General features: G+C 48.5%; 1 protein-coding gene across 6 annotated transcripts in view; it reads right to left on the bottom strand.

Annotated features, from left to right (window-relative positions):
• PC (pyruvate carboxylase) overlaps window positions 1–17,253 on the bottom strand; it is a 108,283-nt gene extending 91,030 nt beyond the window's left edge. For 2 of the 6 annotated variants that reach the window (XM_028163612.2, XM_028163613.2), the window contains exons 1-3: window positions 17,139–17,230; window positions 16,611–16,750; window positions 12,150–12,188 (exon numbers count right to left, since the gene is read on the bottom strand). The gene's annotated coding sequence lies outside the window, so the exon portion shown is untranslated. Of the gene's footprint in view, window positions 1–9,749; window positions 9,771–12,149; window positions 12,189–16,549; window positions 16,751–17,138 lie in introns of those variants that run through there. The other 4 variants (XM_057553152.1, XM_007171034.3, XM_007171036.3 and 1 more) reach the window with 4 other exon arrangements.
• Window positions 17,254–27,081: the final 9,828 nt, after the last annotated feature.

Here is a 27,081-nt window from a genome sequence, read left to right as displayed (position 1 = left end):
GGTTGGTGAATGCCAGGAGGGTGAGACACCCTAACTCCATGGGGACAGAAGATCCTGTGCCTGGGTCCTTCCAGACCTCACCTAAAGTACCCCTTTATCTGGCTGTTTATTTGTATCCTTTAAAATAAATCAGTAAATGTAAGTAAAGTGTTTCCCTGAGTTCTATGAGCCATTACAGCAAATTATCAAACCTAGGTGGGAATGCCCTATTTCTAGCCGGTTGGTCAGAAGTACAGGTGGTAACTGGGGACTGGGGACTGGGGACTGAAATAGGGACAGTCTTGTGGGACTGCGCCCTTAACCTCTGGTATCTGCACTAACTCCAGGTGGTTAGTGTCAGAACTGAATTAAATTGTAGATCACCCAGTTGGTGTCAGAGAGTCAGAGAATTTGTTGGTGCTGGGAAAAACAGCACACATTTGGTGTTAGAGATGCTGAAGGTAAAAAACACCATCAGAGACCCCTGGTTGGGATCCCATCGATAACTGACCACTTGGGCTTACTCTGCTGGGCTGGCTGATCTGGGACAAAAATCTCAAAGAGGCAGTGACTGAAATGTCCTTCTGGGGCCATAAGTCTGCCAGGAATGGCTACATTCTGAGGCCCTCTGCCCCAGAAATGTCCTTCATCTGCCCCCTGGAGAGAAAGCCTCTTTAAGCTGTGTGCTCTCCCCAGCTGCAAAAGTGAGTGATGAGGGGGAAGAAAACTGACTCACAGTTGTAAGAACAACAAAGGGAGAGGCCAGCTACAGGACTAGACTCAGACCTTTTCTACAATAGAAGGTAAAGCTGACCATCCCCTAACTTGTGACTTCAGTCTCCAAGCACTTCCCCTCTCATCAGCAGGTGTCCCCCGTCTATTCTAACTTCTCTCCAGGCAAGTTCGCAGGACTAACTGCTCCGGTCTCAAGCAAACTCAATTTTCTCAGGAAATTTTGAGTTGGATTTAATAGCCCATCTCCAAAGATGGCACCCCATTTCAACTCCTTATTTCTACGCCTCTCCACTTTCCCCGACCTCAGTCCTTCAGCTACGTGAATGCGTGGCTTTTCTTGCTCTGCATTTCAGGACAGAGGTAGAGTTACAAACTAGAGCTCTCCAAGTCCTCTCTCCACTTCTCCCCATGACAACCTTTCTTCTGTGTTCACTTCTTCCTTCCCATCACCACCCCTTCCCTGGTCCACACACGTGGCAACAGCAGGTCTGAATTACAACAACTGCCTCTCAGAGCTGGTCCCCCACCCTGACCTCCTGCCTCTCCCCATGCCAGGTCAGCCGGCTCACTGCTTCCAGAAGAGTTTCTCAAAACCCCATTCACCTTTCGGGAGGTTGCCAGCTCAAGCATCTCAGAGGCTTCTTGTTGTCTCAAATCCCAACAGGCAGCTGGACATTCACAGGATGAACCTTCCAGCCCCGACGCTCGCTACTCCCCAACAGCATCCTTTTTTTTTTTTAACAGGGTTTCCTAAGTGCCAGGGTCCTGTGGGTTCAGCAGAAAACAAAGCAGACACAAATCTCCACCTTCATGGACCATCCATCGCCTTCCTCCTGCCAGTGAGGCTAGGGGCATCACACCTTTCCCATGCCTGGCTCTTCTCATCGCCATGACTTTGCTCCGTGTGCCACTTTCTGGGTACCGTCCCCTCCTCTCCACCAACCCCAATGTGACTCCCTCATTCAAGGGCCAGCTCTCCCAAGAAGTCCTTTCTGAGCAGCTCCCCTCCCACCCAGTCCCCTCAGCTTGCAGGCCCTTGGCCTCATGTATTCTACTCTCCATAATGAGTTCTCCTGGAACTATTCTCCACTGGCCCCATCAACACAGCCACCACTAGGATGTGCCCACTATGTGCCGCTTTACGTTATTTCATTTAATCCCCCCAATATCACCGTGAAGAAGGTCTTATTGCCCCTATGTTATAGACGAGGAAACCAAAGCTCAAAGAGCCTAAGGAACTTGCCTGGTAATTTTCTACATTCGTTTTTGCATTTAGCATCTTACCTGCCACAGAAACAGCACTCAGTAAACAGCAGTTATGACTGTTCCTTATTAGCTAGTTACTACTTGAGCGAGCATGTGTTTTGCCCCAGGACATGCATCCCTTCTCTCCTCAACCACAGGATAAGCGACTGAAGGCAGGCGCCATGTCGTCAGATCCATCTGTGCCTCCCACAGATGCACAGCAAATGCTTGAGGAAAGAACAAACACTTTCTTAGAATAATGCACAGTAATAACTTTTGCCCTTTTTAAACCATTCAGTCAAGTGTGAAAACTCAGGACTAGATCACAGGGTATTTATTTTGCCAAATGTTGAAACTGCCATTTAAGAATATCAGAAGTAAAAAGGGATGGAAAGATGATTCGGGTCAGCAAAAACACAAACAGCTGTTTTGCAACCGGCTGGAACTGAATAGTCAAAATCCAGGAAGGCTGAGGAAAGGCAAAAGGTCTTAGCAACACGGCAGGGAGGAGAGCCCTGCCCTGAGTGAAGACTCCCAACTGGCCACAAGCCCAGGTGACAACAAATGGCTTTTGGGACAAAAGCAGCAAACACGGATCAAGAGATTAATTTAAGTAGGAAAGTCGGAGAGTTTCGGGTTGGTCTTTTCAGACCTGCGCACAGTGACACTGAGGCATCATGTTCTAATATTCTGTGGGACAGCAGGAAGAACCCAAGGCCAGGAACCGGAACTGCTGCTTCCAAAGCTTGGCTCTGCCTCTTACTGGTGGAGCTGGGTAAGTCACTGAACCCCCCCCGAACCTCTGATCCATCATCCATGACGATGAAACCACGACCTTAACCTGTCCCAATGAGAACTGTCCAATAAAGAATAAAACTATGAAGTGTGATACACATATAAGGAATATTATCAAAAACAAAAGCAACACAACATCAGCAGTTGGTTGCACAGTGTCCTGGGGTAAGATAGCTGAGATTAGACCCCAGTATTTGTTGAAACCTTGATGGCTGATGGGTAGGGGAGAGGCTGCCATTAGTAGATTATAGTAGTTGTTCTATTTTTCTTGAGGTAAAGGTTGAATTCACCTTTGGGGACAAAACTTTTTTTTCTGTGTTGTAATTCCATCCTGCTATCCCCAAGCATTCAGTAAAATTTTGTGAAATATCTGGTAATATTTTTATTTATTTTTAAAATTTTATTTATTTATTTTTATTTTTGGCTGTGTTGGGTCTTTGTTGCTGTGCGCGGGCTTTCTCTAGTTGTGGCGAGCGGGGGCTACTCTTTGTTGTGGTGCGCGGGCTTCTCACTGCGGTGGCTTCTCTTGTTGTGGAGCACGGGCTCTAGGCACGTGGGCTTCAGTAGTTGTGGCTCGCGGGCTCTAGAGCACAGGCTCAGTAGTTGTGACGCACGGGCTTAGTTGCTCTGTGGCATGTGGGATCTTCCCGGACCAGGGCTCGAACCTGTGTCCCCTGCACTGGCAGGCAGATTCTTAACCACTGCGCCACCCAGAAGCCCTGGTAATATTTTTAAAAGATGTACTTTGAGAAGTTATGAGATAAGTCTTTTTGCATGTTGAAGGCAAAATAGTATGAGGAAGGAGGCAACAACCCTGAGACAGGGAGAACTAGTGACATGCAGAAGAGAAAATAGACAGCTGGCCAAGGAAATCAGTAACCCAGGTAGATTTTATTCATTTAACAAAGATTTTTTGAGCCCCAACTATGTCCCAGGCTTGGTGGAACACATAATAAGTATTCCTTAGGTATTTCTAAAAATACCTGCAGAGGGGAACTTGGTAAAAGAATTCCTACAGGTCAAGTGTGAAAGGAGCTTGAGTAATTGTTATTTAGGGACTACACTGACATGTTATCCCTGAAGATGGAAGAGATCAGAGCCATCTAAGGCTCAAAGATCAAATACAGTTGAAGGTTTTGCCTCATATGGCATCTATGTTCATCCCGCTGCCTTCTGGCATCCATGGTTTCCAAGGAGAAGTGAGCTCTTAACCTTATCAAAGGTCCTTGTGATGAGTCGCTTATCTCTTGCTGCTTTCAAGATTCTTTGATTATGATGTGTCTAGGTGTGGATCTCTTTGATTTTATCCTACTTGGAGTTCACTGAACTTCCTGAGTACATAAATTACCATTTTTCATCAAATTTGGGAATTTTAGGGCTATTATTTCATCAAACATTCGTTCTGCTCCTTTCTATCCTCTTTCTAGGACTCCCAACATGCGTATGCTGTAGGTGTCTGAGGCTCTGCTCATTTTCCTTCATTCTTTTTTCCTTCTGTTTCTCAGTGTTTAACCTCAATTGACCTATCTTCAAGTTTGCTGATTCTGGGAATTCCCTGGTGGTCTAGTGGTTAGGACTCTGCACTTTCACTGCCGAGGGTGCGGGTTCAATCCCTGGTCGGGGAACTAAGATCCCACAGTCTGTGTGGCGTGGCCAAAACAAAAAAAGTTTGCTGATTCTTCTGCCTGCCCAACTCTGCTGTTGAGTTCCTAGTGATTTTTTCACTTTAGTTATTGTAATTTTCAACTCCAGAATTTTTTTTTTTTTTTTGGTAATTTCTATCCCATATTGATCATCTCTTTTTGGTGAGGCATTGTTCTCAGACTTTCCTTTAGTTCTTTAAACATTTTTTTTTGCCCATGCAGCAAGGCATGGGGGATCGTCTTAATTCCCTAACCAGGGATCAAACCCGTGTCCCCTGCAGTGGAAGCTCCGAGTCTTAACCACTGGACTGCCAGGGAAGTCCTAAACATATTTTTAAATAGATGATTTAAAGTCTTTGTCTATAAAGTCTAAGGCCTGAGTTTCCTCAGGGACAGTTTCTACTGATTGTGTCTTTTCCTGTGTACATGCCATTCTTTACATGCCTCATAATTTTTTGTTGAAAACAAGAGTCAGCCATTTTTCTTGAATAAATGTTCCCTGGATTGCTGCAAGCCTTTGGTTAATTTCCAGAGTTCTGAAAAAGTTGATTCTGACAATTTTTGCCAGTTTTCTCATTTCTTTTACAGAGGAATATCTTTTAAGAACTCCTTATTTCACCATTCCCGAGGAATCTGTATCTCATATGGCAGTTAGAAAGAGGTTTTCATCCCTCTAAACAATTTTTTGAAGAATACGGGTAAAAGAACTCTGATACTTAAATACTCTGTACTTGATCTTAAGCCCCAAATAGTGTCTTAAATGCCACACTTCTCTAAATTTTTTTAAAAATCTGATTATTTACAAAGACACAGCAACATTTATTAAACACATAATTTTATAATTCCAGCATCCAGAAAAAAAAAATGGAATAACGTTCCAAAATAACCAAAATGAGGTATTATACACTTTGTTTTACCTTTCTCGAGTAAAAGTATCTTGGCTCTTGCTCTGTGGTAATAGGTTTACAGCAACAGTTTGATCAGGGTACATGGGCTATGTTTAAAGCTGCATTGTATGACACTGAATGGACTGCATATGTAGCAATTCTTTTCTGATGTACATTTGGTGGTTTCCCATTTTTTTTTTTTTTGCTATAAAAATGCTGATCCAGGGCTTCCCTGGTGGCGCAGTGGTTGAGAATCTGCCTGCTAATGCAGGGCACACGGGTTCGAGCCCTGGTCTGGGAAGATCCCACATGCCGCGGAGCAACTGGGCCCGTGAGCCACAGTTACTGAGCCTGCGCGTCTGGAGCCTGTGCTCCGCAACAAGAGAGGCCGCGATAGTGAGAGGCCTGCGCACCGCGATGAAGAGTGGCCCCCACTTGCCACAACTAGAGAAAGCCCTCGCACAGAAACGAAGACCCAACACAGCCATAAATAAATAAATAAAAATAATTTTAAAAAAAAAAACAGCCAAAATAAAAAAAAAAACTGTTTAAAAAAAAAAATGCTGATCCAAACAGCCTAGTATGCTTGTGTGTTTGTCTTATTACACCTTACGTTACATTTCTAGAACTGAAATTGCCATGTCAAATGCCTTGTCAAATGCCTTTTTTTTTTAAAGTTTTAGTTTTAATTTTCTCTGTATCCTCTGCCATTTAATGCCCTGCCCTGAAATGGAGCACATTTTCCTATCTCTTTGGATGGAGGTTCTGATACTCAGTGATGTCACTGCCATCATTTAATAAGACTCTCACACTGTGTATCACGCAATGCTCCTTCACCACCTGAAGGGGGAACTCAGAGTCAAAGGTAAGGAAGGACTGTATTTAAAACTTCTGAAAAGCAGGAATCTAAGACAGTCCCCCATTCAAATTTCCTCTTCGTGGAGCTCCACCGACCTGCGCTTTTACCCACATGGAGCCGCATAAGCATCAGAGAACAGGGGAGAGGTCAGACCGCATTAATAATTTTCAGCCAGGTCCCGCTCACCAGTCACAAGCTTCCTAAGGCCACACCCAGTAACCAAGACAGGAATGCAAGTCCACATCTGTTTATCATCTGAAATCCAAATCTCTGGGACTTCCCTGGTGGCGCAGTGGTTAAGAATCCGCCTGACAATGCAGGGGACACGGGTTCGAGCCCTAGTCCGGTAAGATCCCACATGCCACGGAGCAACTAAGCCTGTGCGCCACAACTACCGAGCCTGTGCTCTACAGCCTGTGCTCCGCAACAAGAGAAGCCACCGCAATGAGAAGCCCGCGCACTGCAACGAAGAGTAGCCCCCGCTCGCTGCAACTAGAGAAAGCCCGCGCACAGCAATGAAGACCCAACGCAGCCAAAAATAAATAAATTAAAAATAAATTTTTTAAAAATCACTTTAAAAAAAATTAAATAAATAAAATATCCAAATCTCTAACAAGAGTTTGATGACAATGCCCCTCCAAAGAGACTTGTAGCTCTCCACTGGGAGGTTAGGGAGAGGCCAGGGTTCTCACCATTTCCAGGGGGATGAACTAAAGAATACGAAAAGGCAGCCATGGGTTTTGGGTGTCAGAATTTCTTAGTAACCAAGCCTGACCAGAAACCAAGAACCCTTAAGTACCAGACTCCCTTTCTCTGCATTTGATAAGATGGAAGATATAGGGAGGAAACACCAGACCCAGACACAGAAGACTGGGACTCAAATTCCCGCACTGCTGTGTCACTGGCATGATTTTTTTTTAATTAATTAATTTATTTATTTATTTATTTTTGGCTGCATTTGGTCTTCATTGCTGCGCGCAGGCTTTTCTCTAGTTGTGGAGAGCAGGGGCTACTCTTTGTTGCAGTGTGCAGGCTTCTCATTGCAGTGGCTTCTCTTAGTTGTGGAGTATGGGCTCCAGGCACACGGGCTCAGTAGTTGTGGCTGGCGGGCTCTAGAGCGCAGGCTCAGTAGTTGTGGCGCACAGGCTTAGCTGCTCTGCAGCATGTGGAATCTTCCCGGACCAGGGTTTGAACCCATGTCCCCTGCACTGGCAGGCGGATTCTTAACCACTGAGCCACCTGGGAAGTCCCACTGGCGAGATTTTAAAACTAGTCCTTGATCAAAGGTTTGGAAGATAGGCAGAATCTAAATTCCACCTATTTTGTATTTTAATTCCACCTTTTTGTGGCCATAGCGCACAGAAATGAAGCCTTAAGTAGATTAATTGAATCCAGTCACACAGCATAGCAGCCTGGGTGTAGAAGTGCAGAGTTCCATGAGAAGAGAAGGATTAGGCATGCTTCAATCTAGGGCACATGGGCTATCAAACCATCCCCAATTGGGGGCAAAATGGCAATGACTCGGGGCTCTGCCTAGCAGTTGGATTCAAAGACTAAGACCTAGTTTCACCCTGGGCAGCAATCTCTTGAATTATAAAAAAAGTGTTATCCAGTTGAGAAAGAAACTCCAAAAGTCGCTTAGGAAAGTAATTTACTACAGTTTGAGATCATATCATTATCTCCTTATTAGGCAAGCTTTTTTAATTCCAGGAAGACTAAATTTAAGCATATAAATATGCCTAAGAAAATAAAAACCATAGTATTTATAATTTTGTGTTAAGAAATCTGTGTGTATCTGTTACTTTATGTACTTCAATGTTCAAGGGAATTTGGTCTGTTCAGAGTAACGAGTCAGTCTCAAGATTCCAATTAAAATATGTAACTGAGTAATTGGTTTAAACTTAGGATTTTAACTCGGAATTTTACTAAGTTTAAAATCAGTATTGGGGCTTCCCTGGTGTCGCAGTGGTTAAGAATCTGCCTGCCAATGCAGGGGACACGGATTCGAGCCCTGGTCCGGGAGGATCCCACATGCCACGGAGCAACAAAGCCCATGCGCCACAACCACTGAGCCTGCGTGCCACAACTACTGAGCCCGTGCGCCACAACTACTGAGCCTGCGTGCCTAGAGCCTGTGCTCTGCAACAAGAGAAGCCACCGCAATGAGGAGCCCGCGCACCACAACAAAGAGCAGGCCCCGCTCGCCACAACTAGAGAAAGCCCGCATGCAGCAACGAAGACCCAATGCAGACAAAAATAAATAAATAAAATAAAATAAATAAAACATTAAAAAAAAAAGAAAAAAAGATGAAGTTTTAAAAAACGAATAAAAAATAAAATCAGTATTGGCAGATGACAAATACGCACATGAAAAGATGCTCAACATCATTAGCTACCAGGGAAATTCAAATTGAAACCACCATGAGATGCCACTACGTACCTTTCAGAATGGCTAAAATGAAAAAGACTGACCGCCTCCAGTGTTGGTAAGGGTGTGGAGGGACCAGAACCCTCATCTGCTGCTGGTGGGAATGTAAAATGGTATAACCACTTTGGAAAATGGTCGGGCAGTTTAAGTTAAACATATACCTACCATATGATCCAGCCACTCTGCTCCTACACATTTGCCCAAGATAAAAGGAGATATATGTCCATACAAAGAATTGTACAGAGGTTCACAGCAGCTTTATTTAGAATCACCAAAAACTGGAAACAACTAAAATGACCAACAGGTGAAGAGATAAACAAATTGTGGAATATCCACTAATGGAATATTACTTAGCAATAAAAGGAACTATTCATACATGCAACATAAACAAACCTCAAAATAATTATGCTGAGTGAATGAAGCCAGACAAAAAAGGAGTACATACTATATGATTCCACTTATGTAAAATTGCAGAAAATGCAAATTAATCTATAGTAACAGAAAGCAGTTCAGTGGTTACTTGGAGATGGTAGAGGCAGAGAGGGGTGGGAGGCAGGGATTACCAAGGGGCACAAGGACACTTTTGGATAATCACTATCTTAACTGTGGTCATGGTTTCACAAGTGCATGCATATGTCAAAATATAAATTGTACACTTTAAATATGTGCGATTTATTATGTCAAAAATACCTCAGTAAAGCTGTGTGAAAAAATAAGATAAAACAGTATAGGAATGTTTAAGAAAATTTAAGAGTCAGTTTAATTTATTAGTTAAACAGGAATATTTAAGTATTAAAGATTTGGTAATCAGACAATTGCAAGTATTATTAAAGGAAGTTGAATGTAATTCATAAAGTCAATTTAAAATTTTCAAATGAGTTAAGATTGCAAATGGATCAAGTATTAACCCAAAGACCCCTTAAAGTGATTATTAAAATTTTCTAGAATCATAAGTAGAACAGAAAGATTTGTAGGCTACACTTAAAAGCTAAATGTAGAAGACTGGCCCTTAAAGGAAGAATGAGATTTTTGAGTTTGTAACTTGAACAAACTGAAAATCAATTTTTACAGTCAAAGTAACTTCTGAATAATCTTTGCATTACACAAAAACCCGGGGGCGGGGGGATGATTAAAAAATCTCACTCAAACAGGCTACTCACCAGTCACCCAAAACTCACCAAGTCACTTGGTCTCACCGAACTTCAGTTTCCTCATTCATGAGAGGAATGTTTTCCAGAATAATCCACTTATTATAAATGATTTAATATTAATCAATTTCATACTGATAAACAGCACATTAGTAAAAGCACTCGGAGAAGCATACAGCGATGGGCAAATAGAAAAGATCAGCAGCATGATATCACTCTATAGTAACTGCAGCCTTTCCCAGACCCTGGGCTGACCAGTGACAGACATGAGAAAGGTGACACACGTATCCTCAGAGACTAAGCATGACTCAGCACAGCCAGATCATGGAATTTTCCCGAGGCCTCAGCCAGAGAGGAGCTGCCACATATGGAGTCTGGCCCACAGCTGGTGGAAATGTACCTAGAGCTGCCCTGGATATCCCAGCACCGCCGCCAAATGCCCCCCGCCCCACAGGCAAATCAGGATAAGGAGGTGAGGAACAGCAGAAATGAGGGGGTGTTGAGATGACCCAGGGTTATGCCTTCTGGAATAATACTTAAAAAAAAAAAAAGCCCACATCTACCTCCCTCCAGGATCACCAAGGCGACCAAAAGGAGGAGGACAGGGGAAGGCGGGAATCTTCAATGGCAGAGTCTTAGTTACAGTAACTAAGCAAAGCTCCATGGACTCAGGAGGGAAGTAGGGACTGAAAAGCCAAACAAGCTTTAACAAATTAGATGACCTGGCAGAAGAAGGCCCTTCCTGGCGACTAATTTTCCCTTCCTACTGATGGATTTGGGGAAGACATGCAAGAAAAGATGACACTCTGGGGGCTTCCCTGGTGGTGCAGTGGTTGAGAATCTGCCTGCCAATGCAGGGGACACGGGTTCGAGCCCTGGTCTGGGAAGATCCCACATGCCGCGGAGCAGCTAGGCCCGTGAGCCACAACTACTGAGCCTGCGCGTCTGGAGCCTGTGCTCCGCAACAAGAGGCCGCGATAGTGAGAGGCCCGCGCACCGCAATGAAGGGTGGCCCCCGCTTGCCACAACTAGAGAAAGCCCTTGCACAGAAACGAAGACCCAACACAGCCATAAATAAAATAAATAAAAAATAAAAATAAAAAATAAAATAAATTTTTAAAAAATTAAAATTAAAAATAAAATAAATTAAAAATAAAAGATGACACTCTGGAAAAAAAAAAAAGGAGGGGTGTCAGAATCTTGGATTCTGCTAATTAGCCTTCTCTGGGCCCCAATTTCTCAGCTCTGTAAGCTGAGAAATTGGGACTGTCACCCAACTGCCCCTCTTCTCGTCACAGGGATGCCAGTAATAGCAACAACATTCAACTCTATCAGCCAAGATGGGAGACCGAGAGCAAGCAGAGAGAACAGTGGGAAGTTTGTGGAGGGTGGAGTCCGTCAAAGGTCTAGAGGCATTTCCTCTCATACCACCTGCCTTTACACTCCGCCCACTTTTCCAAGCAAACTCCATCTCAGAGTGGAAAACGGCCACTCCTGGCTCAAGACCTAGGACACGTGAGGACTGTGGAAAAATCTCAGGACGGAGAACAGCTTATGGGTTCTGAAGGATCATCTGAAAAAAATCCCCAGACAAAGGAATCTCCACACTGAGCACTGGACCTGAGCTCTGGGAAAAGTTGTCCCTGAGCCACTAAGTTCCCAGGGCACCTGGCTGTGAAACAGGGGGTAGCGGCTGGCCTGCCTCTGGATGAAGGGAAGAGCATATCAGCGTCTGAAATGCAGGCGGGACGCTACACAGAGCCAGGACCGTGCCCGGCTAGGGCCCTCTCACAGACCATCAGGTGGACCCCGGACCCGAGGGCCTTGGAATTTAGGCTGCGGAGATGCACCGGGATCAATGCAATCAGTGGAGTCTCCTGTGTGAGGGGAAACCTTAAGAGCGGGAGGTTATACAGGGCCGTGCTGCCACACAGAGCACTATGTGGGGGGAAGAAGGGGCAACTCCACCTTCACCCCCTCATCGTTGTCTGGACACATGTGTCAAGTGCTTTTACAGCCAGCTGACAGAGCCACCTCCTGTGCCCAGCTGCCTGCTCTCCACATGGACTCAAGCGCTCTTCCCAGAGGCTGCCCAGCCCTACAGATGCTTCCTTCCTGTGGTCCTGAGGAGCCTCGCCGCTCTCCCCCACCACCAGGCAGCCCAAGCCACACCCTTCCAGAAGTAGAGCCTCCTGCTGAGGCTGGCCAGCAGCCAACTGGGGCCAGCAGGGAGCCAGACATCACTTTCCTGTGAAAACCAAGAAAACCAAGAGAGTTGGGAACAGACAAAGACTGCATATATTTTCCAAAAATCAGAGCTTGGCCTTTTTTATTTAGTGAGCTTGATCACTGACGTGCCAGGACTGCTAACATCTACAGCTGCTGCTCCCACAGGCATCCCACTGACCTGGATCCAGGCACAGGACTTACCCTCAAGTGTATCGTCAGCTCTCAGGAGGCAGGAGTTATCTAAATAAAAGAAAAAGAAAGTGTTACCCTCGTTTCTCTCCCAGCACTCCCCAGAGAAGCCAGGCATAGCAGGAACACAGACTTAGAACCCAGAGAAGAACTGCTGCTTTGCTTCCCCTGATCTCAGGGGTAACTGGGGGGCCACCAGGACAGCGCGGGGCTGAGAGCACCCCAGCTCTGTTGTCCAACTGCCTGGGCTCTATTCTTGCTGCTTTGCCACCCGCTCCCAGAACCACTCAAAGCTTGTTTCCTCATCTGTGAAATGGGAGTAGCACCACCACCCAGGTCGGAGGGTTCCCGAGAAGGTACACACTCAAAGCACTGGCACCGTGCCTGGTATAGAGGACGCGCTCAGACGTTGGCCGACGTGCCTAGTAAGCAGCATTTAAGTAAAACCTTTTTCTGGCACCCCCCTACACAAGAACAAGAAGTTCTAGAAACTTTTCTTGTTTGATCTGAAGTGCCTGGTCCTCCTGCCCACTCCCATCCAACCTCAGGCCAATTTTCTCTGCAGAGCCACCTCCAATCCTTCAGGAGCTACCTCGCCTCCGGATTCTCTGAGCCTGGTTCCTGTCTCACTCTGCAACTGGACACAAATGAAGAAGCTGATGTGTCTCCTATTTCGCCGGCTATGTCCTCAGATCCCTCCCTGCAGAGACCACCACCCCACACACAAAGAGCACACCCTGTGCTTGGACCCATGGGAGCCCAGTTGGTGGTGCGTGACCACTTTCTGGAGTTTACAGACTGCTTGTTTTTGAAAGGCCACACCTGTCCGTTAGCTTTAGCCACTGGTCAGTAAAGAGCAAAATGGAGACACAGGCCAGCAAACCATCAAATGAACTAAGTCCATGTTCCAAGAAAACGAGTTGCCTTGGTAGATTATGTCAAGGCTGAAAATGAATGTTTGGGGCATTCAATTCAATAAAATACGTCTTGAGCACATACCCTGCATAGAGCACCATTGTTGGGGGCTAGCTAATAGAGCTAAGAACAGGATAATACGTGAGAGGGACCCGAGCATGTATGCTGAGCCTGACAGCTTGGGGAGGACCCCAGCCGTGCCCTTTCCTAGCTGTGTGACTCTGGAGGAGTTATTTCACTCACAGTTCCTCACCTGTAAACAAGGAGCTAACTGTACTTTTGTTGTAGGGTTGTTGTGATAATCAAATAATACATAAAAGGGGCTTAGCAAGGTCCCTGCCACCACACAGTAAGAGCTCAACAAAGGTTGACTTTTATTATTAATAACAATCAATCATTATTTATCATCATTATTATTATTAAAAGAGAGAACCCACGTCCAGCTGAATAGATTCAGCAAGGCTTAATGCAGGAAAGCCTGAAGAGTAATTTCGACAGGACAAGAGAAGAGGAAAAGTCCTGCAGAGTCAAGATCGCCAGGAACAAGATCAGAAGGACACAAAGAAGTGAGTTTCGGGGCAACAGCCAGTAGTCTCAGATGAGGCTGAGGCAGAAGAGGGTACCTGTGGGGTCAAAGGGAAGAAGAAGCCCAACAGGTGGGAGCCTATCTTTTCATTCAGTAAGGGAGAGGAAACAGTTTCCTCTTTTCGTCATTATCCCATCTTCCACTGTCAGGCCTTACTCCTTTGACAGTTTGGCAAAGTATCCACAGCTGAGACGAGAGGCAGGGCAGCTAAGACACAGATGGAAGGGAAGAGATGGTCAGGCGGGCCCAGGTGAGGCTTCAGAGAGAGCAGGCAAATGCCCCACTTCTGTGAACGATGTGTCTGGAAGAGAAACTTGCCCCCAAACAGGCACGCCTTCTGGATGGGAGGAGGAGGGCCCTGTTCAGAAGAGAGTAAGATGCTACTGGGAGGGAGCCAGAGAGAAGGCCCACACTAGTCCTCACGGGAAATGTTTACCGGCCTGAGGTCTCCAGCTCACGTGGGAAAGTGCCAGGGAGAGATCTGGACAGTCTGGGGCCTGCCCAGGCCTTCCGCCCAGATCCTCTGACATACGACAATCATCCCTGCAGCCCCTGAATGTGCTGCGACTTGGAATGAGACCTGGATCTGCAGTCCTGCTGTGCCCCAGTGCCCCACGCCTCTGCAAACAGTGTCAGGACAGGGACCTAGCACAGCACCCAGGGCGCTGGAAGTGAGACAAAGGGAAAACAAGGCAGAGGATTAAAAAAAACAAACAAAAAACGACAAGCCACCTGTACTGGCACCTCAAAGGCAAGAGGGATCCACCGGGGTTACAACATCAAGGCAAACCCCTCTGAGAGATGATCTTGGAAGTGAGAACTGGCACAGAGAGAGTCAGTCAAGCTGGGACAGGCTTCAGTAGAGAAAGATAAAGAGATAAGGAGCAGAGGGGACTTTGGGGTAAACTGTGGAAATTCTGAATGGCAGACTAATTCAATTCAACCAATAGATACTGTGCAACTATAGTGAACAAAGCCCTTTTCTGCAGGGCAGAGCAGCCACTAAGAAACTTCTCACAAGGACACGTGCTCATAGGTTGCTTACTAGAACACAAACAGAACAGACTGTAGCTCAGGCCCGCTGCTGCTGGGCCCTCAGAGCCCAACCAAGCACCCCGGCGCCTCTGGACCCAATCTCACTTCTGACTCACCCGCACCTTAGCAAGTGCCCTCACCTTATAACGCCTCCTGCACAGGCCTCTGCAAGGTGACCAACCAAACTTCTCACACTCAACTGGGAAGTGCTATCTCCTCCACGTTCTCCTTCCACCTTCCTCAGCCTTCCTCTGCCAGGTTCCAGTTACTTAAAACTCACCTGTACTTCATCATAAAACCTTGGCTGCTCAAATCCAATCACTGCCTCATCACTGCTGGCCCCGGTGGAATCAAGAGGCTCACAACTCAGGCTTCCCTGGTGGCGCAATGGTTAAGAATCTGCCTGCCAATGTAGGGCACACAGGTTCGAGCCCTGGTCCGGGAAGATCCCACATGCCACGGAGCAGCTAAGCCTGTGCACCACAACTACTGAGCCTGCGCTATAGAGCCCGCGAGCCACAACTACTGAGCCTGCGCTATAGAGTCCGCGAGCCACAACTACTGAGCCTGTGCTATAGAGCCCACGAGCCACAACTACTGAGCCTGCGCTATAGAGCCCGCGAGCCACAACTACTGAGCCTGCGCTATAGAGCCCGCGAGCCACAACTACTGAGCCTGCGCTATAGAGCCCGCGAGCCACAACTACTGAAGCCTGTGCACCTAGAGCCTGTGCTCCGCAACGAGAAGCCACCGCAATGAGAAGCCCGCGCACCACAACGAAGAGTCGCCCACGCTCACCACAACTAGAGGAAGCCCACACACAGCAACAAAGACCCAACGCAGCCAGAAATAAAATAAATAAATTTATAGAAAAAAAAAAGGAGGCTCACAACTCGCCTCCTCCACCAAGCCTTCCCTAATCCATGCCCATCCAGACCCCAGCCAGTCCAGTTCTCCTGTCCCTGGCCTTGGTGTGAGTTTTGCCCTGATTTGCCAGCCTCTACGGAACTTCCTCTTCCACGTCCTCCTCGGGCCATACCTCGCCCACACCAGCTCTCTACAAACATCTGAGGCATGCTGACTTTCTGCTTACACTCTGTTTCTTTTTCTCACCCCCAACCAGTTTGTTGGCAGTTCTGGGGCACCTCGTCTCCCACGTCTTCGCGCAGCACCCAGTCTAGGGCTCTGAACATGACAGGTGTGCAAAGAATGGGATGAAGAGTTCAAGGGTTTAGATGAAGAGCAGGCAAGCAGAAAAGCTGTAGCTGTGAGGGCATCGAAATGCTGAGCACATCCACTCCAGTATTTGCATCACAGGCAGGGGAAGGGTGGGGGGGTGGGGAGGCCAAGGCTGCTGGTAGCAGTGGGTAAGGGAGCAACGGGAAGGCAAAGACTTCTTGGTAAAGACTGGGGAGGCTCTGGTTATGATCTGGCAAATAGCGGCACCTCTCTGAGCCTCAGTTTTCTCAGCTACAGAATGGGGATCCCTGGCCTCCTCTTTACCACAAAATGAATTTTAATCAGATTTTTAAGAATTTCAAAGCTCCCAGGGACCTAGGGACCTGACCTAGCCCCGGCACTTGTGAAATGAGGAAAGGGATCCCCAGAGGTGAAACAACTCACTCCAAGTACACAAAGCAAGATGTGCTGGGAGGAACCTGTATGGCAGGTCCTCAAAGCCAGGGCTGCAGACTGCGTGCCCAGGAGGGCATTTCCCGGAGGGCCAGCAGCTACTCACTGCACTTTGTAAACTGCTAAAAGCTGTAGAAATAACGGGCTGAGCCCAGCCCCACCTCCTCCTAATCACTGCTTCTGGGCGCCCCAAGCTTCCCCTTCTGAAACTAAGTGGAATTACAAGAATGCCCCCCAGGGTTACCAGGAGGATCCTTTGGGAAGCAGAGTGCAGGCACTCGTAACACGGAAAACCCTCGCCTTACACGCCACGGCTTTCTTCAGAGCTGAGCAACTTCCAGTGTGGTGGGGGACACTTGGGCTCCGGATTCTGACAGACTTGGGTTCGAGCCCTCAGGGACCTCGCGCGAGGCATTTGAGGGCTCCGTGCCCTCAGTTTCTCCATCTGCAAAATGGGCCCGAGAGCAGGAATAAGGCCGCCGGCGGCCCCCAGGGCGCCGAGTGGACGAGACCGGGCTGCGCCAGCGCGGGAAGGATGCTCGCGGGGTGGCGGGCCCGGAGAACTGGGGCGAAGGGTCCCCAGGGCGGGGGTGGGGGGCGGGCTCGCGCAAACAGTCCCTCGCGGGAGGGCGAGGGGGAGGGGAGGGGCGGCGCGCGTCGCGTCGCGTCGCGCACCGCCCGCTGCCGTCTCCTCCAGCCGTCACTCGTGGAGCCGGCGCCGCCTTGGCGCGCGCGACCCTTACATAAGCGTCCCCCGCGGCAGCGCCGGCGCACGCCCACCCGCTCCGACCCGCTGCGGGAAGAGGAAAATGCACAGCGCCGCCAGCACTCACCTCCTCGCTGCTGCCGCAAGTCGCCGCCACCGTCTCTACCGCCGTTGCCTCCACTGACAGGGAACAGCTGCGGTCTCCGCGCAACCGAACTTGCTGCGGTCCCAGTCCCGCCTTACGGACTTCCTATTGGCTCAGACAGCCCAACCCCTCCTGTTACTGGACAGCGTCCTCTGTCACTCACCGCTCCCCTGCCCGGGACTCCTCCTTACGCCCGCCCGCCCGTCACGTTTAAGCCTTGGCGCCCCACATCAGCCCCACCCCTCCCGTCCCCGGCTGGCCCTTGGATTGGTGACGAGGCTGGGGGAGCCCGCCCCTGGCGCACCACCACCTACTCCCTTGTCTCCAGAGCCCCACGTGGGCCTCAAGGCCCCAGCCGCGGCCCGCAATAGGCGGAAGTGGCCGGGCTCTGACAGGCTGTGATTGGCTGTTGGCGGGGGTGGGGACGTGCGATTCATTCACCCGGGTAGCACGTGTCTCTCAAAACCCCAAGCACAACAGATAGACCTCGGGCTCAGGGATCCGGGTAGACTCAGGTGCAAGCTAGTGGGTGGAGAAGAGGTCGGAGGAAAAGGGTTTGCGAAGGGCAGGAGGAAGGAAATGGCGCTTGTGCCAGACGGGTGTACGTGATTGTCTTTTAGCAGCTGTGGGGGTGATGGTGACGGGCAGGAGTCTCGGTGTGACCCTGGACAAGCAACCTCACCTCTCTGAGCCTCAGTTTCCTAATCTGTAAATAGAGGCCACTCAGGACCTAGAGGGTTTAGAAGGCTTGGTTGAACGGAAAGCTTCAAAAATTGGGCTCTGTGCCAACCAGGAGATGTAGGAGTGACCAAAACAAGCCAAAATTTCTGCCTCCCAGTGAGAGAAGACAGACGATAAAATAAAATAAAATAAAATAAAAAAGGTACATCAGATGGTAATCAAGGCATGGAGAAAAAATAACCTGCTTCTAGACAGTTGGGAGAATCAAGGACTATGAGAACATCTTTTTAACTCAAATTTGATGATTGAGAGTGGAGAGATATTACAACTCCATTCTCTTCCCTGTGTTGTGTCCATTTTGTTTGTCTTTCCAATTTCTTTGTCCTTCCTTCCACATATCTGGCTGAACTCCAACCTGGGTCAATCCAACACAGCTATTTCAGTACCAGAACAAGGATTAAAATTCCAGTTTTCCAGATTCAGGTATTCATTCAATTAACAAGCATCCCTTGAGCACCTACTATGGGCCTGGTGCTATGCTGGAGACGCAGGTGAAAAAAAACAGCCTCTGCCATCACATCATAGAGCTCACCTGACCATAATTCTTGCCGTGAACAGGTCTCAGTAATAATGATCTTAAGGGAACAAACACTGTTATCAGGCAAGAGAAATAACAATAGCAAAGATAATAAATCAGTTGTAAACTTCCAGTTCTGTTTCAATGATAAAGATTGGCCTGAAGCACTTTCTTGAGCTATTTTGCAGAACTTAACACCTTCCCCCACCAAGGTGCTCAACCACCAGGTCCACTGGAACCTAACTCTGTCAACCTTTGCCCCAGTTCTATGCTGTGTTCTCCTCCGCTCAAGCCCCTTCATGAACATGCATATACCTTTAGCTTAAAACTGCTCCAATTTTGCTGTTTGGGGAGACACTGCTTTGGAAAAAATCCCCGGTGTTCTCCTTACTTGCTGCAAGTAATAAATCCTTCCTTCTCCTGATCTCTGGCTTGGTTGTATCTTTTGGCTCAACACCCACCAAGAGGCAAACCCAGTTTTCGGGGAACATCGGCTCAGTCCTGGCTGGTCCCTGTGAAATCCTGAGTCTGGAGCAGAGGGCAGGTGGCTCCACGCCGGTTCAGGTGAATCCCGTGTCAACACCACCAGGTGGAGGTCTGAACAAAGAAACTAACTGAGAACTAAAAGATGGGCTGCTGTGAACAAAAGTAGTATGGATTTTGGACAATTAGCTCAGGCACATAAATTAGTTGAAGTTTGACTAGGAAACAAGACATCTCTCCATCCAGGCTCTGTCCTACCTCCAGGCTGAGTCCTCCAGGAGGACAAAGTTGGGAGGGGTATTCTACCCCAGACAGAGAAAACTGCCCAAGAAAAAGCTGCGACGAGGAGTCCAGGGTGGCTAGAAAAGGCATTTCTCAGCGTGGGCTTCTGTAATACTAGTGACAGAATCTCCTTGGGACAAGATGCTGATGGGAAACACAGATTCCTGAGCCCCACGCCTCCCCCATGGTTCTTACACATATTAACCACCAACTCAGAGGTCTTAGAATCATCAGCAGAATACCACTTAAGTCTGTCTCTGGCGAATGGAATCCCCTGCATTGCATTGCATTGCATTGCTAGTTTTACAAGCTCTCCAAATGGTTCTAATGTGGGTCAGCGTTGAGACCCACTGAGATGCCTAGAGAAGTTATTACCCAGACTTCCCTGATGAGAGGAATCCCCTGGGGCTCTTTAAAAACAAAATGGATTCCCGGACCTCAGGCCCCTGTGGATTCTGATTCATGGGGTGGGGCCCAGGAATCTTTATATTTAATTAATTTTTTTTTTTTAAACAGGCCCCAACTTGTGAAATTGACTCTTGAGGCCCTGGAAGGTTGGGAAGCTTGGCTGAGTTTCTGGGAGATGCAAGGGAAGGGGAGGCGGGACAGACAGGCTGAGACCAGCTTGTGGAGGGCCAGCCAGGAGGGTCATAGGCTGGGCAGCAGGGCTCTGTCGGGAGGGAGTGGTCCAGGAGCAGCTGCAGAGCAGCTCAGGGCTCCTGTTAGGCTGGGAGTACGTCTGCCTTATTGCTTCTTAGTAACTCTCACTTTTTGGAAAGTTCTTGGTTTTTGTTTGTTTATCTTCTGTACTCCTGTCCCTTCCCCACAGTTGAACATCACCTCTCCAAAAGCTGAGTTTGGCACGTGGTAGATGCTTAATATATAGTTGGCAAATGAAGGAATGGGAGTCATCAGCCCACACTTAGTGGTCGAAGCTATGGAGTGGATGGGACTGCCCCAGAAGCTGAGCGGAGTCCAATAGAGAGAGGAGTCTGCAGGGTACCACATTTAAGGGGAAGGGGAAAGTTAAAGAGAAGCAGGCACGATCGGATAGGGAGGAGTAAATTCAGAGGAGGGAGGTGTCAACTGGGCCAGGAAGGAAAATGGGGTGGTGGGGACAAATGTGATCCCTTCACTCTGCAGCCACTTCAGCAGCACCCAATAGAGATATGATGAAAACGAGGTATTTTCCCCATACCCAAGCTGCTCCCAGACCAGTGAGGGTACATAGACCTCAAAGCACTCCACTTCAACACAGTGTGGTGCTGTGCTAGAGATAATGTCCAGAGTGCTATGGGAGTCCAAGGAGGGGTCCCTTACCCCATGAGAGGGGGCTTGGAGGGCTTCCTGGAGAAGGGAAAGTCGATAGATACATACATACATACATATATACATACATACATACATGCATAAATCAAGAGTTAATCAGGTGAACATATTGGTAAAAAAGGATCCCATACATGGCCCGAGCAAAGCTGGGGGAGGGCATCATGGGGTCAAGGCATGGAGAGGGTCAGTGAGGACAGCTTGCTAGTAAATTCAGGAAGTGCAGCCTGAGAGGGCGCTGTGGGGAAGGCCAAGAGCAGTTGGCACTGAGAAGGCTTGGGTAAGCAGAAGCATCTGGGTGGATGGGGACTCCCAGACAAAGCCATGAACCCTCAAACTGTAGCAGTCACTATAAACCCGGAAACAGCCCACCACTCTTGTGTTTACAATTCGGAAGGCCAGGTTTGCCCTGAGGATCTCACAAGGACAACCTAGATTTCCCAGATCCCCTGTCCTGAGATGACACGAGAAAAATCACTTTTTTTTTTCATTAACAGAATTCTGGGGCTTCCCTGGTGGTGCAATGGTTGAGAATTTGCCTGCCAATGCAGGGGACACGGGTTCGAGCCCTGGTCTGGGAAGATCCCACATGCCGCGGAGCAACTAGGCCTGTGAGCCACAACTACTGAGCCTGCGCGTCTGGAGCCTGTGCTCCGCAACAAGAGAGGCCGCACTAGTGAGAGGCCCGCGCACCGCGATGAAGAGTGGCCCCCGCTTGCTGCAACTAGAGAAAGCCCTTGCACAGAAACGAAGACCCAACACAGCCAAAATTAAATAAATAAATTTAAAAAAAATAGCAAATAATAATAACTCTATAAAAAAAAAAAATTCTGGCAGTTCGAGCTGAGCCGCAGATGGCCTAACTGCTGGTGAGACCTCAGTATAAACCCTTATTGATGGAAACACAGGGCAGAGCACTAGGCTGTGATGAACGCACCCACTCACTGACTGAAGAATGGCCACGACAGCCCTTGTCCGCAGGCTGGGGTTGCGTCTCCGTTCTAAGCAGCAGGGAACCCTCACAGTGTGTGATGGGGTGGGGATGGTTCAGGAGTAGTTCTTCTGCTCTTTTTGATATGTTTCCCTTCCCCCACATCCTCGAGGGGTCCAGGCCACTCCACCCAGGCTTTTCGGGTGACTCCTCCGTACACAAGCCCATCCCATCATGGCATCTCTACAAGTCGGTCAGACCTTCCACCTGCCAAGGTGGGCCTTCGTCTACCAGATCACAGTCTCAGCACTTCCCCAGGTCCATATCAAGGCCTCTGCCCACAGGTTGAGGCAGAGGAGGGTAAGATCCTCCTCCCAGCTCTGAGCCGTAGCTCCTCTGGACCTCCCAACATCCCTGGGCAGGTATGCTGTACCCATTTTGCAGGTGTGGACACTGAGGTTCAGAGAAAGGAAATGACTTCCTCTCTGGATCACATAGCTAGTCAGGGGCAGAGCTGGAACTGGACCTCCAGTCCACTGACCCCCAGGCTGTGCTCTTTCTGCTCCACTGGCCACCTTGTTGTGAAAGAGAAGACAAGAATGTTTAGAATTCAGGTTTCAAAGGAAGAGCTTTGGTTTGAAATTTGAGTCCTAAGATCACAGTCCTCAGAGGTGGAAGGGTCTTGAGCAATTATGTTTCCAAGATTTCCCACAAGAGACAGATCTCCTTGGATGTGATTGTACAGACAGCTTTTCAGGGCCCTGCCCAGACCTGTATATGCAAGGGATTTTGATGGGGCCCAGGGACTGGTGTTTTTTTAACAAAGGAAACTTTGGGGCACCCTGGCTAGACCCGCTCAGGCCCATTTTACAGATGAGGAAATAGGCTCAGACAGGAGAAGGGGCAGACCCAACACTGATAGTCATCAGGTCCTGCATATTTGAAAAAAATGCAAGAGCATCTGTATTGCCAGCTCTGGGACCCTGCAATTACTGATACACGCTTTGTCTAAACTGAGAACAATCCTCCCCTGAGTCCTCAGAGTGCTATCAGGACCGAATACAGGAAGCCCTAAGCACAACGCCTGGCACAGCCTGAGTGCTCAGAACGTGGGAGCTCTTATAATCAATAGCATTATTACTATTTATTGTTCCCTTTGTTTGATTTCTCCAAGTGATAAGTTGACCAAAATCTCTTGCTGAACCTGACAGCCTGGCATTCTAGCTTCCTTTGGGAAATGAAAACCAAAACAATGGATCATTGTTCTGAAGTAAAAGAACTAGTTCCCCCAAAATGTACTGTATTATAAGAGCTGCTCAGGCAAAGAGATAAATTACTAGTTGAAACGCACACACACATGAGCCCCTTGCCTCATTGCTGGTGGGCATCATATTTTCAAGGAAAACTCTAGTGCATTAACCTTAGGCTAATGGTTCTGTCTGATCATCGTGTAGGGTGCATGAAGACCGGGGTGAGGAGTGGGGGCTGGGGGGTGGAACACTCATTTGCTGAGGACTCTGTTTGCTGGCCTGACTCTGTGGGGCTGCATTCAAGGCCCACTACTGACTGTGTCTCCTTGGGCAAGTTGCTTAACCTCTCTGAGCTTCTGTTATTTCATCTTAAAAATGGGGCTAAGCTCCAGAGAGTGTGAGGGTGAAATGCAATCACAGAGGTAAGGCTCCTGGAGTGGAGGGCACACCCCATCTCCCTTGTCTCCCAAGCTCAGATTCCTCTTCCGGGCTCTGGAAGGAAGAGCAGGCTCCAGTCTGCCTTTCCAGATTTTTCTCCCACCCAAGGGCGACCCTTTGTGTTCCCAGGCTTTGGTCACCCACAGGATCCTACTTCTATCTCTACTGCAACAGTCCTCCCTGCCCTCAATGCTGGGCTCCAACACCGCCTCCTCCAGGGAGCCTGCCCAGATGCTAACCACCCTCAAGACAGATGGGGGTCTCCCGTTCTCTTCCGTGCACCCTCAGCACTTGGTGTCTGTTTTAAGGTGCCTTGCTTGATGTACATGAGAATCCCTACTTTTCTGGGGGTGGAGATTCTATCCTGCTCCCCTTGGCCTCACTTCTAGGCTAGACATCATCAAAACAAGATCTTGCCCACAGTGTGTAGGTGTGGATTAATTTCATTGGCTCACTAATAAAAAGGAACATCTGTGGCTTCCCTGGTGGAGCAGTAGTTAAGAATCCGCCTGCCAATGTAGGGCACACAGGTTCGAGCCCTGGTCTGGGAAGATCCCACATGCCGTGGAGCAACTAAGCCCGTGTGCCACAACTACTAAGCAGCCATTGCAATGAGAAGCCCATGCACTGCAACGAAGAGTAGCCCCCGCTTGCCACAACTAGAGAAAGCCTGCACACAGCAACGGAGACCCAATGCAGCCATAAATAAATAAATGAATGAATGAATGAATAAATAAATAAATAAATAAATAAATAAATGGAACATCTGGGCAGCCTGCCCCAGTTTGCAGCCTTCCGTATATCTAAGCCTCACAACAACCTTAAATGGTACCAGGCATTTAAGTCTCAGATCACCTTGGGAAATAAACACTGTGCGTTTCATTAATTTTAAGACGTACATTTTCTCCCCACACTTCAAGCTCTGAAATGGGGCTGCATCTTCCAATGAATGGGCAGTGGATATTCTTTCTTACTGGTGTATAAAATAATGTTATCTTTCTATTGACGCCATCTTAGATTTGATGAAATAAAATATTGTCCCCACATTATAGCGGAGTAACTGTAGGCATATGAGGTTAAGCTGCTCACTCAAAGCACGTAGGTGTCCCATAAACGTGCAAGGCTTTCGGCTCAGGCAGTCTGATGGGGTTGGCACCCAGGTCTCACGGGTAAGCTGCCTCCGCGATGACCCGCAAAGATCCTGCCTCCTGGTGTTCATGCCCTTGTGGGTCCCCTCCCTTGGGTGCTGACTGGACCTGGTGACTCGCCTTGGAGGAACAGTGATGGCAAAAGTGATGGGAGGTCACTTCTGAGGTTAAGTTCCCCAAAGACTCTGGCTTCTGCCCGCCTGCCATCTCTCACACTTTCTCTTGCCGGCTCCAACTGAAGCCAGCCCCCATGATGTGAGTTGCCCTTGGGAACAGCCAACAATCAACAAGAAACTGAGACCCTCACTGCAACAACCTGCGAGGAAGCAGGTCCTGCCAACAACCTTGGAAGCAGATCCACCCCCAGTCAAACCTGGAGGTGACTAACAGCCTCCTGATTGAAGCCTGCAAGGGACCCTGAGCCAGAGGCCCCCGTTAAGCTGTACCTGGATCCCAGACCCGCAGAAACTGTGAGGTCATACATTAGTGCTGCTTTAAGCCACTGAGTTTTGGGGTATTCTGTTACACAGCAATAGACACGTAATAGTCTCCAATATTTAAGCCCAAGCATTTACTATGTCATGTCCTGGGGACAGAGATGAAAGAGATGTTGTCCTAGCCATCAAGGGACACCCGGTGTGGCGGGGAAAGGCATCCTGGGGTGACTGCTGCTACTGTGTGTATTGGGTGGGGTGGACAGGGGACTGCCTCCCTAACCCAGGCTGAGGGGTTGGGCAGGCTTCCAGGGGAGCTGTCACCCAGCAGGGTCTGGAAAGGTAAGAACCCCCTGCCCCCACACCGGTGACAAAGGCAGGGAGGCAGTCGGGAGGGAAGGAAAAGAACACATATTTTCTCCTGGTCCTCCACGGATTTACGGATTTGGGAAATTGTTGTAAGATTACACGCTTGGCAAGAGGGTATTGGGCAGCTACAGGCGTGACACAAGAGCGAGTGATTCACCCTGACACATCTCAGAGGCCCGTGAGTCATCAGCAAGGTCTTCCCAGCTCAGACTTGGATGGGAGTGAGGATTTGAGTTAACTGTGCTGGAGTGAAGGCGTTGAAGATTGTGTAATGGTTTTGTTGCTTTTTAACCAAGGTCAGGGTTGGCACATGGGTCAGGCATTAAACGTGTGGTCAGGGTTGGAGTAACGGTCATAGTCCTCCTCTGGGACAGCCTGGGGCAGAGGGTCAGGGTCCCTTTTCTCCATTCTCCTCTTCACACTGGCCCTGCCTTGGCTCCTCTGGCTGGGAGGTGAGCCTGACAGATATTAAGAGATCCTGAACCCGAGGAAGGCCTAGAAATTCTGAGAGAGGAAAAAAAGCAAGACCAGGCGCAGAGGAGTCTGGGGTGAGCCAAGAGTTGCAGCCAGCACTTCCCTGACCCCAGACAGGGCACCCCGTGCCGCACCAGACACAGAGGAAGCAGGACACCCAGCTTCCAAGTCCCGCCTCTGCCACCAACACCAGGACAGGAGAGCAGAGTGGTTGAAACACGGACTCTAAAGCCAGTCTGACCGGGGCAGGAGTCCCAGCTCTGCCACTTACTGGGCATGCTTAATCTCTCTGAGCTTCAGTTTGACCCATCTGCAAAATGGGGATCTATAAAATGAGGATAACGATGCACACCTCATAGGACTATCACGAGGTTTAAATGAAATATAGGGAGGAATTAGCTCCAGAACCAGTAAAAAAAAAAAAAAAAGCTCAAAAAATAGTGGTTAAAACAAAAAGGAGTGTGGCCCAGATGTGTGAGCTCCCTTTCAACTCTCAAATTCTAGGATTCTGAGGATCGGCTGGCCCAGCCCAAGTACCTTTCTCTTTCCACTGACTTGGGAGAAAGAGCTGCTGCCGGTAGTCTTGCCTTTAGAGGCGTCCACATTCATGATTTCATTTGATGTTCACAACAACCCATTTTACAGACGAGAAGATTGACCAAGAGGAGAAAGGATTTGCCTCAAATACTGAATGCCACCAACTCACTTGTACTGAGCGCTTGCTGCATGCCAAGCCCTTTGCTGGGCATAGCATCACCACATTTAGTTCTCACGACAACACGTGAGTTATCTGTCTCTGTTACAGACGAGGAAACCAACCGAGAAGGCGCCCAACGTCACGTAGCTGCGGGGGATGGAACCGAGGTTTACCCAGGAGCAGCTGGTCCTCAGAGCCTGAGCGCTTAACCCTGTTCTGTACTGGAAAATTAGGGGCAGAGCTAGGCCTGGAAAAACCCCAAGTCTCCTAATTTCCAGCCTAGAACTATCCTGTTTCTTTTTTCTTTCTTTCTTTTTTTAAATTTCCAATTGTAGCAAAAAATATACAGAAACATAAAATGTACCATCTTAGCCATTTTTACATGTACAATTCAATAGCGTTATATACGTTCACATTGTTGTACAACCAACCTCCAGAAGTTTCTCACCTTGCAAAACTGAAACTCTATAGCCATTAAACAACTTGCCATTCCCCCCAGGCCCTGGCAACCACCATGCTCCTTTCTGTCTCTGTGAATTTGACCGTTCTAGGTTGGAGCTGTCCTGTTTCTTAAAAGCCTGTCTCTGTTTTGCTGTTGAGCCATCTGTTCTGTCAACGAAATGAGTCTGGACAGCCAGGACTACAGGAGTTCAGGGGAGGGCAAGATCTTTGGGGTGGGGTGGTCAGGGAAGGCTGCCTGGAGGAGGAAGAGGAGGGCAGGCCACCGAGGTCAAGCATCCCTGAGTCACCCACAACACCGCCTCTCCACCCGCCCTTTGGTTTACAATGGCCACCTCAGCAGCACCAACCTTTGTCCCCAAGTGAGCTCCTGTCA

The sequence above is a fragment of the Balaenoptera acutorostrata genome, chromosome 9 (genome assembly GCF_949987535.1).
Source record: "Balaenoptera acutorostrata chromosome 9, mBalAcu1.1, whole genome shotgun sequence".
NCBI lineage: Eukaryota > Metazoa > Chordata > Mammalia > Artiodactyla > Balaenopteridae > Balaenoptera > Balaenoptera acutorostrata.
The sequence above is the reverse complement of the archived record's forward strand: the minus strand, read 5'-3'. Positions and strand labels throughout refer to the sequence as shown.